The sequence below is a fragment of the Caloenas nicobarica genome, chromosome 3, assembly GCF_036013445.1.
Source record: "Caloenas nicobarica isolate bCalNic1 chromosome 3, bCalNic1.hap1, whole genome shotgun sequence".
In the NCBI taxonomy this organism is placed as follows: Eukaryota; Metazoa; Chordata; class Aves; order Columbiformes; family Columbidae; genus Caloenas; species Caloenas nicobarica.
Window position 1 is genome coordinate 38,620,450 of NC_088247.1, and position 13,922 is coordinate 38,634,371.

Genomic DNA, 13,922 nt, shown 5'->3' on the forward strand with positions numbered 1-13,922 from the left:
TCTACCTCTGTATCAAATCAATGGACAAAAAAGGGGTGTCTAGGGAAGAGTACAAAACCAAGACAAGGGTGTATGATGTTTCCCACATGTATTCCTCCAGCTTCCAGGCATTTGCAGGTTTTCTAAACCAGATGCAATTTCTAAGCAGTTAGCAATCTTGAATGGATTTCTTTTCCATGGCTTTGTTCAGTGTCCCTGTGTACCTGTGTGAGCTTGTCACATAAAACACCCTATGGCAAGAAGATCCACAGCACAACCACATCTTTTGTCCAGCTTGAATCCACTTCCTTCTAGCTTCATGTGTCACACCTTATTCTTGAAAAGGCACTGAGCTGTCATTGCACACTATCCTCTCTCTGAGAGGGACTGTTTTTCAGACATTGAGCATATTCCCTCGTTTTTTTCTTTCTGGAGTGAAAAGCGCAAGATTACTCAGTGATTCTTCATCCTGAAACTGTACCATACCTCTGACCATCCTTGCTGACCTTCTCTAACCCTTCTCCATTACATGACTGTCTTGATTATAAAGGTGCTTTCTGTTTGTGTGAATAAACCTTGTTCGATGCAAACAAAAACCCGAGCTGATGGCATGTTGAAAAATGGACAGTGAACTGATTAAAATGTTCGATAGATTTTATGATTAAGATTTTCTCTTGACTATAGTAGAAGCGCCGAAAAGAGGCCAAATATTGAGCACTCCAGGGTAGAGAATGCTTCTCAGTAAAGAACATTGTGAAAAAATTGCAAAAAAATAGATTGGAGGTAGTAACTCATCCTCTCAAAGAATTCCTGTTCTCTTCAGATCTTGTATTGCTGCAGATGTTCTAACTGCACCATCTGCACATCCTTAAAAAGCATTATCATATTTTTCAGAGATACATAATTTTGTTTGCTCTTTAGTGGAAAGATCATTTACATTTTTGAAAATAAAATATCGTATTCAAAAATGACGTGCACTTAATTCTATAAAAATATCTTTTTTTGAAAAGGAAATTATATTTTTGGTAACACTATCATTAGCTATGTCCTTTTATATCATTTGGTGGACAAACCTAAAAGTCTTGCAACATTCAGGAGAAAATGCATAGAGAATGAAAAAACAGACAATAACAATTTTGCAGTTTGCAAAACTAGCTTATGCGTTCAGTGTGAGGTTTTGATCCCCTGCAATCAAAGATAGCATATTGCAGTGAGTCTGGGATTAGGTCTGGAATGCTGGTCTTAAAAAGAGACCAAACCCAGTTGTTATTACTGAGGAAAATGCTTCCACGGAGAGTATGGTAAATATGAAGCCCTGCCATCAGCTCTGTGACTGACTTTTGAACTCTTGCTTTCGTGTTCTAATTTAGGTGTGACATATCTGAAAGAGAGGAAACTAGATTATACTTTTCCATAATGATGCAAAGGTGTACTATTAAACAACTATTTTGTGTTTTAATAACATTTGCAAAGAACCTCTGGTCTCATTTGTGTTGATATTTTGAAGGTGTTAAATTTCCATGGTCTGCTGGCAAATCCAGGAAAAAGTAATAGATACATAAGCAGAGTAGTTCAGAAAATGAAATTCAGAAACAGCTGAACTAATCCGTTCTGGTGAGTATGGAGGTCCTTAGGGGAGATCATGAAGGTTTGGGTATTTATGGACTTATATTTTGTAAAATATTATTATATTCTTCTGCCCTTTTTTTTGCTGTTGTTCTCTTATAACTACTTAAAGTTACCTGGGAAAAAAAGTCACTAGAAAATTTTATGCAAAAACAGTAGCATAAAATACAGAAGAGTGCCTTGCTGCTCAGCAGATAGGGTAAAAATGCTGTTCTGTTGTTGAAGCTGAAATCAGAAGCTCCAAGAAGTGAGGAAATTCCCGCAGTTAAGATTACTCTGTCCAAGAAGTCATCACACGACCACTGTATTATCGTTCTCTTACCCTAAATATAAACTTGAATTAATTGCTCTTTGTACTACATGCAGTATAAAACACATAAGAAGTGCAAAATTATTATCTTAGCACAACCCACAGCAACCTTCCCAGGCTTTTGATTTTGTAATCTGAATAATATACTTATTAGTTTGGTAACAAGGTGGACAACCATGACAGATAAAGGACATCCAGAAATAAGTATTTCAACTGAAGTATTTCAAAAGAGATAAAGAACATGTTACAATCTGCTTGAATACTTCTGGTAAGAAGTGTTCACCGTCTAGGATATATAACTGTATTTGATGTAGCTCCTTTTATCTGCAGTGACTGACAAACATAAAGATTGTTTTTGTTGTTACTTTCTGGTAGTGGGTTAATTAAGACAACCAACAAGAGTTTCTCCTTTTCCACAGATTTAAGTAAGGTATTTCTGTCTCCTGCTTGCTGACTGCAGTGGAAACTTTATCTTTACTGATCACCTCAAGGTATTAAATTATTCTTACTCTCAGACCTTAGACGTGTGCCCAACTACTGTTTAAGCCAGTGCTATTAAAGCTCTTGAGGTGAGAATCTGCTGCATTTCTAAGGGAAGAACCACAGAAGAACTGGAAGCAGAAGGGACAAAAGTCACATCATAGTCTCAGGAGTTTGTGCTGCTGAAAAGAACTTTTGGTCAATACAGATTAGGCAGCCTCCTGTGTCCACTTTGCAAAAGCGTGATCTGTACAGAAATCCCAGTGCTCTGGGAGCTGGTGGCTTCAGACCCCACACCTTGGAGGGTCATCAAGCTCAGTTCATCACCTTTTCACCTGTCTATGCTGCACAGATACTTCTGGTATCTCCTCCCACTACTCCAGCTGCTGGATCCAGGATACAGGGGCCAGAGTGAAGGTGAAAATCTCATCATGCTTAAATTTAAGCTTATACTTTCTTTCCTGAACTAAGATGTCCTCATATATGTATTTAAGCGGTTTCCTGAGTCAGGACCAAAATGAGTGTGTCATCCCTTGCTTTTACTTGCTTTGCATTGTCTAATATTGTGGCATAATCTAGTGGGTTTTGTTTTAATTTAATAGTATTTTAAAAATTTCCCCACTATTCTTTTATCTTCCCTTCCTTATTCTTCTTAAAGAAAAATCTTTTTGAAATGCATATCTTGTCTGTATATGATCCACCATCTGTCTCAGGAAATTTAGGATGCATTTATGTAGTTATTTAGGTCTTGATGTATGTGCAGTTTCAATTATGTATAGTCTAATAGTACATACCATAAAAATGATTTTTTTTTTTACTTTGACAGCTTTACTAGCTCTTTTTGGAAATGAAATTTTTATGGTGAATTGCAGAGATTTTCATTATTTTTTTATAACTTCATTTAGTCAAACACACTTAACAAAATAAGAAGTACTCATGTTTTTTTCTTTCTTTGCTGCTATGTGTACAGGAGAGAAATTGCCACAGAAATATGGGCCATTTTTTAACCTGATGCGCTATAAAAAAATAAAGAAATACTAGTTGAATACAGATTCAGTGCTCCATGGCTGGTGGCAAAATTTCAGCATTGTGCAACTATTATAGGAAGAAAATAAGTAAATAATTTGATTTATGATTTGATTAATCAGAAAGCTAAAACTAAATGTTAAGTCAAATGTACAGCATTTTATATGGATTTTGGAAACAGGTCTTGCAGTTTCCAGTTGTTTATTTACAAAGTATAGAGATGCATTTTTCAGGAGCTGGGCACTCAACCTCTACTTCATTATGAGAATCTTGTTATGTTAGACCAATATTGTTCAGTTACAATTTCAGTTACGAAAGTGTTTTACTGTGCTGCAGAGGAAAGCTTTTGACTTAGAACTGGGTCAGAGTGCTCAGACTGGAAAATTCATTATGGTGAATTTTCAGGACTATGCTGTTTTAACCGGAAATTGTGTTTGCGGGCTGTGAAAAGGTAACTGGAGAAAAAGCTTGCGTGTCTGAATCAATTAAACCACAAATCTAGCATGGCTGAATATGGATAATTGATTATTTAAAATTACTTAACCTACAAATGTTTTGCACTCTATCCTCATGTTCTTATAATCAAAAAGTTACTAGGCAAAATGGAAAGACTTGAGCTGATTAAATCTTCATTTTGGACTATAAGCCCTTTCCCAAAGAGATGGTTTTGTATTATATGTGCCTACAAAGTCTTATAACATGATGTTCTGATCCTTATTGAGAGTATCACACGTTATGACAACGTAAGAATTAAATAATAGTATGAAGTTCTCATGCAGATGAAGCAGTTACTATTTTGGGATAATATTATGTTGCATTATGCCTAGAATAATGGCAAATTGTTAATTAAGATTCCCTGAGATTTACAATGATCCAATTTTCTGTTGCTTATAACTGCCAAATTTTAGTCTTTAGGCAGAAATTTTCCATGCTGAATATGTGATCCTTAAGCTACTATTTCTCTTTCTGAGTATGCAGAAAGTGCAGTTGAACGTTTCATTTTTTCTTTCCTGGGCACACAAGAAAAATGGGTTACTAATCCCATCCTGACCATTTCTCTTGCATTCCTAGTTTCTGCTTCTGTCCCAGTTTCCTGCAACCCAGCTTGCTCTCCTATGAGCTGTGGGACTTGGAGATGATGGAGGAGAACAAGGAAAGAGCAAGAAGGTTAAGATAGGCTGGGCAAGTATTTTGAGAGGCTCCAGTGAGAGCAAGCTGGGAGGGGGGAAACTGGGAATGGAGAAATAGACTGGGAGTGTGAAAGAAGTAAAAATAAATTAAGCAGCACCCTGAGATCAGTGGAACACAGAGGCTGTGGCTAAAAACCTAATGGGAGCGGGTAGAAGGAGCAGATACTGTGAAAAGAGAGATGCCTGTGAACAGAATCTTCACCAAGGGGGAAGAACTGGCTGGATAGAAAGCCAGGCAGGAATTGTGAGCTACACAGAGAAGGAGACTGGGATTGTGAGACCCTGGGAAGCAGAGAGAGAGGTCGAATAGGAAACCGAGAGTGCTGAACATGAATATAGAGAGAAGAAAGGCAGGATGAAGACACTGAAAATGGAGAAACAACCTGGGTCTGAATGCTGGGACAGGAGGGCAGGGGAACTGGAGTGATGAAGAACAAGGCTGCAGGGGAAGACTAGGACCGAATGGTTAAGAAAACACAGACTGGAGTTATGTCACAGGGGAGTAATTTAAGGTTTTGCTTACTGCAGAACAATGTTTAGATTTCTTAAAGAGAAGTGTGACTTAAAAGAGTTCGGTGGCGGGTTCACTCTATTATTTACTGCATGGGGAAAATATGGCAAGCCGAATGCTGCTTACCTTCTCTCCAGGTGCCTGTATCTATTCACGAAGTGAACCTTCAGGTGTCTTCCCTCCCTGATAACTGTTCGCTCTGGAGTCTGTGTCCTGGAGCTCCAAAGACAAACTCAGGTGAGGTCGTGTCTGTCGCGGTGCAAACTGTCAGGGTTCTTCTCTCCCTGATAACCGTTCACTCCGGAGTCTGTATTTTAGAACTCCAGAGGCAAACTTTCAGGTGAGGCCTGATAACCATATGCAGAGCAGACTTTCAGGAGACAAAATTATCAGAAAATAAAAAATTTAATAGAGTAGAATAGCAGAAGGGCTGGCTCAAGCTGGGTACCTGTGCAGAGTCTCCCCAAGCATAGAAAACTACAAACTTTTATATCTTTACAAACCATTCACACCACAATTTAGTCCAATAGCAATGTTTCACCACCAGGTCCTTTTGCTCCCCATTGGATCCTCTTTCTCTGACTCCACGTGGGCCTTTGTTTTGTTCAGTTGTAGACATTGTTTTTGGTCCATATCCCTGCGAGTGCCATTTTGTCTGGATGAATCCTTTCTTCTCAGCAAAGTGCAAAATAGGCCCCGCTTTGCAGATGTCTAATGTCTCTGAGTTAGCCTTGGATTGTCGTTTTCCCAGTCAGTTCCATTTTTCCCAGCAAAGTGCAAGCTAGACTTTAACTTGCAAGCATTTAGTGTAATCTGCAGTTGCTTTTGGTAAATACAAGCAGGACTTTACAGCTTAAAATTTTAGCAAGTCTAGCCTACCAAGTAACATGAATCAAAGAGTATATTAAAAATCATACAACCTTATATGTCTAAATAATCCATTACATTTGGTGTGCATCTACTTAAGCTAAATGATTAATATTGCACTTGAATTGGGCTCATCCACTGACCTGTTAGTAGCAAAACCATTGCCATACAGCTCACTTATTTAGCAGGGAGAGCTCAAACTGGGCTCATCCAGGCTGTCGAATTTATAGAATGAAGTGGTTGACTCGTAGTCAAATTGCATACAGTAGGAAAAGTCTGCACGAGACTCCCTGTGCCCACAAGTTACCGGCGTTCAGTGCACCGTTCTGCTTCCTTGCGAGTCTCCTGGAAGGAGTTCTTGGCCTGGCTGCGGCTCAGGCCTTTACCTCCTCTGGAGTCTGGACCAAACTGCTGCCGGTTTGGCTGGGGACGGGGAGTCGAGTGCATCTGCCACAGGTTAGCAACCTGGAGAGTGGAGACTGGAAGTCAGTGGCAAGAAGAGACTGTGAGAATGAGCAAGGGAGACATGGGCCTAAGCAGGGGCAGTTTTGGAAGGGACAAGACAGGAGCGGTCAGAACAGAGTATTTTTTTGGAAATAGCTGTGTCCACTTGAATACTCTTCCATCATGAGCCCTGGATTAGGGGCAGTTTTTCTGGGTTTCTTTGTACCTCTGCTGCTAGCAAACACCTGTAAGACCCACTAGCAAACTATGTCCCTTTCTCCCTGCATTTGCAGTTAACTTGGGGGTGAATATTTTACTGCATTAGCTGAAGAATCCAGATTCTTGTCCTGGAGCTGAAAGTCTTGACTCTGTTGATGGTGTATGTTGTTATGAGTACGGTGCTGCCTGGCAGAACATCTGAGTTGTTAGTGTGGAGTTTAAGAAATCACAGAAAACATTAAAGGAATCGCAAGTTTGAGCATTAAGAGATGTCAGTGTGTACGTGGGCTGTTCAGCCCCTGTCTCTGGTATGTAGTGGAAGACAGAGCGGCGTGCAGGCTTATTCCTGCAACACACTCACACAGAAGGGGGAGAAGAGCTGGGGAGCAGAGGACCAGCCAAAGCTGTCAGGATTGGTAGGGCTGGTTAAGCAGATGTGGGGATCATACCCATGCAAATTAGCCAGAAGACATTTTAAAGGGTAAAAAAGACACTGAAACCCTTCCTCCGTTCTCCCCCATTAAGTCTGGCCATAGACTGATGTGGGGCTAGCATTAATCCAAACAACTGAAAAAGGAGAAGGAGAACACCATTGAGGAATTCAATGGGGCAATATGCTGAGAGACAAACCTTATAAACTGGTAGATTAGTGTGTGTATTTACTTCACTGTAAATGGTCCTGAAAAGGCAGTCAGAAATGGATAAAGGTAAATTCCTTGTCTCATAAAAAGTTCATCAGGTGAATGATGTACTTCTTTCAAAATGTCATCAGTCTTCGTGGTCCAGGTGGTATTCACAGCAGGTTCTCAGCCAGTGGAAGTCAAAATGCCAGCTCCCTTTGAATAGCATAGAGGCACGTCATGTATAATTGAATCTCTTATTTTTATTGTTGAAGCACTGATTTTATCTAGGCTGCCCATGTGCTGCACTTGCTAATCTCAGGGGAAGATACTTGTGATTTTCTAAGAAAGCTTTAAAGACCTTAAGTGCACATATCACAGAGCACACGTCCAGAAGCACCCACCAGATCATCCAGTCCGATCTTGTGTCTGTAAAAGACTCTTCCCTGTCTGTCTATCACTCTTGTGCTGAGGCTGGTAACTCAACTGAGGTCTGTGTTTAAATGATATCTGCAAGAGCACCCAGCCTTGAGGACAATGAAAGACTGAAGTCCAGCACTTCTCTTGGCAATTTGCTCCAGGTTTATTGCCTTCTGCGCTAAATAAGAATTGCTCCTCATTCAAAATATGAACACATCTGGCTTCATCTTTCAGCCTCTGGTTTTTCGTTCTGCTAAAATCAGCAGTCTTTTAGTGCTTCGCATTTTTTTCTTCATGGAAAATTTTTTCTTCACCAACACACACTAATCAATCATTTTTCAGTCTTGTTTTATGACTAGGCTTCTTAAAGGTCTTCTCAAAACCTTTTCTCTTTCATGTTTGGGGACTTTTTCTGACTCTTTTGGACAGCTTCTAATTTTTCAGCATTATCTGTTCAGCCAAGAACAATATATGCCCTATGACACCAGTGTCTGTGTTCAGCTGCTTGCTATCTCTACATCCTTCACAGAGTCACATCTTTATAAAACACAGTTCCTCATTCAGTAGATACGAACTACATTGCTTGTTCCTGAACCAACTTCTCATTTGACCCGGGAGACTGCACAGGGATAAGATTTATTCCTATATGTTCCTGATCGTTCCATACAGCTCTCCCAGCTTAAGTTACTGCTTCATCCATCTTCATGTCCTCCACCCGTTTTGTCTTCACCAGGAGCAGCTGTTGGAGCAGAGCCACTATTCAGAGAAGAATTCAAGATTTGTTGGCCTGGATATACAAAGGTGCTAGTAGGAACACAACCCTAAATCTTCTTCAGTTTGAAGGGGATGCCTGTGCCTGCATTTTACATTGAACAATTGTATACTAAAATAACAGAAGAAGCAGGGACTGCTGTTTCGCCACTTACATCCTCTTAGCAGTCCATTTCACCACTCAGAGCCTCCTAGCTGAGGCTGCATAAGGGCAGGTCCCTGATTTTTCTCATGCCCTGCCCTCATGTTTCTACACACTAGTACAGCTTGAATAGAGAGGGTGGAATGTGGGATGCAGGGAGAAGTCCTGCATGTCATTCCCTAGCCTGGCAGCTGAGGTACTTTCCTGGGAAATGCAACTCTGCCTTCCCTTCAGCTGAGAAAAAGGATCTGGGATGGGGTCTTTGGTCACTGCATGATTAAGCAGAACAGCAGGTTAGTTTATAGAGGACAAACCATTAAATTTCACTCAATGAAAAATGCTTTTGGATGTTTTGTCATTGCCTCTTTGCTGGAGACCTCTCTTACTCCCTTGCCTTCTGACTCGCATGAAATACCACGTTTCACGCATCTGGGGAAGCTCTCCTCTGCCTCTGCCGGCTAGTGCTGGTCCAAACTGGATAGATGCTTCATATTGTTTTTCATTCTAAAGAGTGTGAAATTTATGTTTCAACATTTTAAATAACGAAAAATACTTTTTTTTAAAAAAATAAAGTTAGAATTCCAACTCTCAATCTTTCTCCCTTCAGGATGAATAAAACGAATAATGGTCCACGACTGACTTTCTTTGTTTTTCGTTCTCTTTTTGTTCAAGCTCGTTTAACTGGAGAGGGGACACTGTGGCAAAAGAATGCCCAGAGACCTCTAAAGTTTCGAAAGTTAAACCAGCAAATTTACTGTCTAATTTTCACAGGTTTTTTTCCTCATAGTTTCCATAAAGCATTTTATGGCAGGCCTGTATTCAGGCATCATTTACAGCAACTTCACGCCACCAACTTCAGTGTGTTTTATTCCTAACTTTTAACCCTGGTGATAAAACTTCCATGCAAATCCTGGAAAGGACTTACCATACCCTTCAGTGGTGTCTAAAATTTCAACTTGTGTTTGGTGAGATTGGCTCATCAAACAGTGACATGTCAGACCTTAGCAGAGAAAGGATTACAGCTATCTGTCTCTGGCAGACTGATGCACAGTGTTGCTTGAAATGCAAATTTTATTGCTAGAGTTTTCCAATGTGAACGAAAACACATTAAACGGGAAGCAAAATGGAAAAAGCAGATCACAGTGTAGAATCCTTCTTTACAAGTGTCACTTGTAAATGCAGGTATAATTCTCCTTCCTTCCTTCCTTCCTTCCTTCCTTCCTTCCTTCCTTCCTTCCTTCCTTCCTTCCTTCCTTCTATTATTTCTTTGTTCTCTTCCTTTTTTTGTCACTTTCCCTCTTTCTCTCTCTCCCTTTCCTGGTTCCCCTCCTCCTTTCTTTTCAATTCTTCCTTCCTTCCCCCTTTCATCCCTTCCTGCACTTCTCTGTCCCTCCCTCTCCCTTGTTCCTTTCACAAACTGTTGACTCTGGGTAAAAGGAAGCAGTTTTTTAAATCAGAATTGGCATATGGAAAAGTACAATACCCTGCCACCTCTCAGCCTCAGTTCTGAGGATTCCAGGATTGTTTTTCAAAGCACAGAATTAGCTCAGAAGTTTGGGTCAGCTCTCATAGATATCAGTGAAAAGTCAGGTCGTGGTGACTAAAACTACTCTGCAACAATAATCTCAAAGTAATAATCAAAGCCTAGCTCTTTGCTTTGACAACTGTGGATGAGCTCCTGGGCTGTGTTTTGGGACCTGTGTGTCACTGGCTGCTGGCAGAGCGTGGGTGCAGGACACGGCCAGAGGGAACCAGGCAGCACTTGCTGCTCACCTGGGGACTGCAACACCTCCTGACTGCTGGTTGCCCTCAGACACCCATGGACTTCACTCAATAAAAACAAAATAAGGGGCTTGTACCAGAGTCAGCATTAATGCAGGGGGAAGCACTTGAGGAAAGCAAGCCCTGAGGCTTGAGGCTGCTGAGCCCCCAGAGCTCGTGGGGGCCAAACCTTGTTAATAAGATTTGAGTCCAGACTAGTTCCTGATAACAGTGAAGCTGCCCAGAAGGTTGTAGGGAGCCTTGGTGGCTGGGAGGACCCCAGCTGCAAAGAGAAGAGTGGGGTAGGGCCAGCGCCAGCCCACAGCTGGACACATTTTGCTGCCTGTGCCAAGGCCGTGCCCACCAGCATCTGGCCAGCTGGGGGCTGTAATCCACACAGGTGGCTTTAAAATCCCCTTTGCCTGGGGAATAAGCTGCATTGGCACTAACTCACACCCAGTTGTCCCTGACACACTGCTCTCATGGCTGAGCTTCGCAGGCTGTGGTGACAGACCAGGCGTCCTCCCTCCTTGGGCTCTTCATCCTGTGCTGAGGATGAGCCTTGGCAAGCCACAGATTTCCTTCCACCAGTGTTTGGGGTCATGGGTGTCACCTCCTCACTCTAGGAGCTCTTACCACTGATCCACGGGCATCACTGGCAGTGTCTGCAGGCTTGCCTGTCTCTGCCAGAGAAACACTTTTCATAGAATCACAGAATAGTTTGGGTCAGAAGGGACCTTCAAAGGTCACCTGGTCCAACCCCCTGCCATGAGCAGGGACATCTTCAACTGGATCAGGTTGCTCAGAGCCCCATCCAGCCTGGCCTTGAATATCTCCAGGGATGGGGCATCTACCACCTCTCTGGACAACCTGGGCTAGTATTTTACCACCCCCATTGAAAAACAGTTCTTCCTTATGTCTAGCCTGAATCTCCACTCCTTTAGTTTAAAACCATTACCCCTTGTCCCGATGCAACAGGCCCTGCTGAAAGGTCTGTCCCCATCTGTCTTATAGACCTCTTTTATGTACTGAGAGGCCACAATAAGGTATCCTCAGAGCCTTGTCTTCTCCAGGCTGAACAACCCCAAATTTCTCAGCCTCTCTCAGCCCTTTCTTGGGATTGCAGTGAGATACCATGCTGCCCTGCACACGCTGCTTATAAGAACTGGGGACAGGTCTCACCTACACGAGATGAGCTCTTTGTGCTAGGTACACCTTCTGCTTTGGCTTTCTATTTCTGATGGATATGTGTGTTACTTGGGCTTTGGACCTGGGCAGCCATGGGAGACTAGTGCCTTTTGTCTGGAGGGGAGCTGGCCACCCCTCATTGCACCACCCCACAACGTTTCACTGCCTCACTACCAGATGAATCTCCTTGCAGAGAAACTGCCCACAGGGCTGGAAATGTCCAGTTGCTCAGATCATCGTCTTGTGCCTCAGATGATCTTACCATGCAACAGGGCATGTCAAGAGCTTCAGGGAGCCAGCACCCCTGGTGAGCTGGTAGGTGGAAAGGGCTGTGGGCTGAGTTAATGAAGTTTTCCCCCTGCCTTTCGTAGCTGACTCACAGCAATTAATGCACTGTAGAAGATGGCAGCTGTGCTGGAGCAGCACCAAAGATCTACATGATTTAAATTCTGTAATGATAAACACTTGTCAGATAGCTTACACTAATCAATCAGTGTCATCTAGTAGCAACATATTGCCATCAGACATGAACTCTATCCATGAGACTTTCACCTTGGATTTAGAAAAAATCTTGTGAGATGAGCAGCTGGGCTTGCTCTATTTCTTATGAACTACAGCTCTTAAATTCTTGGCTTACGTCTTTGCATGTCAAGGCAATTAATGTGTTTGTTGTTTATTTTTTTTAATTTCGGATTGGGTCAGTCTGCATATACATAGCAACAAAAATCATACCAATAGAGTCACATGGCAGGAAATATAAGGTTAACTTGATCCTGGCTATGCTTTTTATGCTTAACAAGAGAAAATCAGGAAATAAGGAGAGTGTTGGATTTAATTTTGAATTTCCTGCCCTTTGCTGTTTGTTGTCTTGAAGATAACACCACCTAAACATACAGGGTCTTAAAAATTTAATTTCCTTTTTCTGTTTCCTAATTCCTATTGCTTAGGCTTTCAGGCTTCTATTGTGACTCCTCTTGAAGTAGAGACTTTTTATTATTCTGACTGTGTTTTCTGATTCACACTGCATTCACATTCCTCTTGTTCCTTTCCACTTTTCTCCCAAGTGAAAGCTCTCCATTCCCGCACACGGAGTCAGCCTGGAGTGCTAGAAGGGAAGTACAAAAAAGGGAATCTGATGATACTGCCAGACCTTTTGTATTTTCCTTTTCACTCTCCTCTCCGTGTCACCGAAGAGGACTGTTGCCCAACAGGGCATGTCGGCAGACCTGACGTAGGGTATGTTTGATCTCAGCATCCAATGTGCTCCGCAAGAGCAAGAAATCCTCTTTATAGAGGCCAAAAATAAATCCCATCTTGTCATCGCACCTTAAGACCAACAGGCACAAGTACAGATGCTTTCCTCTGTTGTGACTGAGCTCACCAGTGTAATTTCCAGCTGCTGCCACCTCAGCGGAGGAGGGAACTCTGTCAGGGTTTTGGCCACAGTTGTGTCCTTGCTGCCCTTGCCATTTGGGGGCTGGCGGTTGCCCATGGGCCAGGGAGGTCATTTCCCATCTCACAGTGGATTTTCTGCAAAGAAAGACCAGCAAATTCAGAGGAATTCAGCAAGGGATGTGGTCGCTCCTTCCAGGGCTCTTTGAGGGCTGGAAGTTTACTCTTGCTTAGTTAAAATACAAGGTCTACAGACAGAAAAGCATCTGCTGTCCTCACACATTTGTCTCATAGTCTATGCTATTTTGTGCTGACTCCTTCAGTGATTATAACCTGCACAATGTTTCCCATAATTGGATTTTTTATATGAGCTGTTTCTTTTGTTGATGCTAAAAGGGCATCACCTATTCTTTTAGTGTGGCCTGGCAAGCAGCACTCTGCAGAGTAGGAAATAAAGCCACATTTTCATAACAGAGGGTCTTTTGTTAACTCTAGCCAGACAAACTACCTCCCACTTAAAATCTAAAACAAATTAAAGTAAATGGCTCAGTATATGTGGAAATTATTTTCTAATAATGGGTAGATATTCTTGTTTATTATTTATATGCATATAATTCCAGTAGCAATTAACATCTTAATGAAATCTTTATATAGAATAATTTTTTTAATGAAAACACAATTGTGAATATGATTTGCTGCTCCTAGCAAACCAAGCATAATTAGATCCAGTTTAATAACGTGCAAAACTATTAATGTATGAAGAATGCACTCTGAAAACATTCCTGCGATGACATAGGATCATCAGAAGAAGCTGAGCGCACTTTTCCCAAGGTCCTGCAACACAGATAGGGCTGAGATGCTGTTGCAATTACATCACACTGATCCCATTGGTGAGATACTCAGCCATTTATTTGCAGAAAGCCTGTGCACTGTGAACCTTTATTTGCCTTTTCTCACCAGAAGATTTTACCCCTTG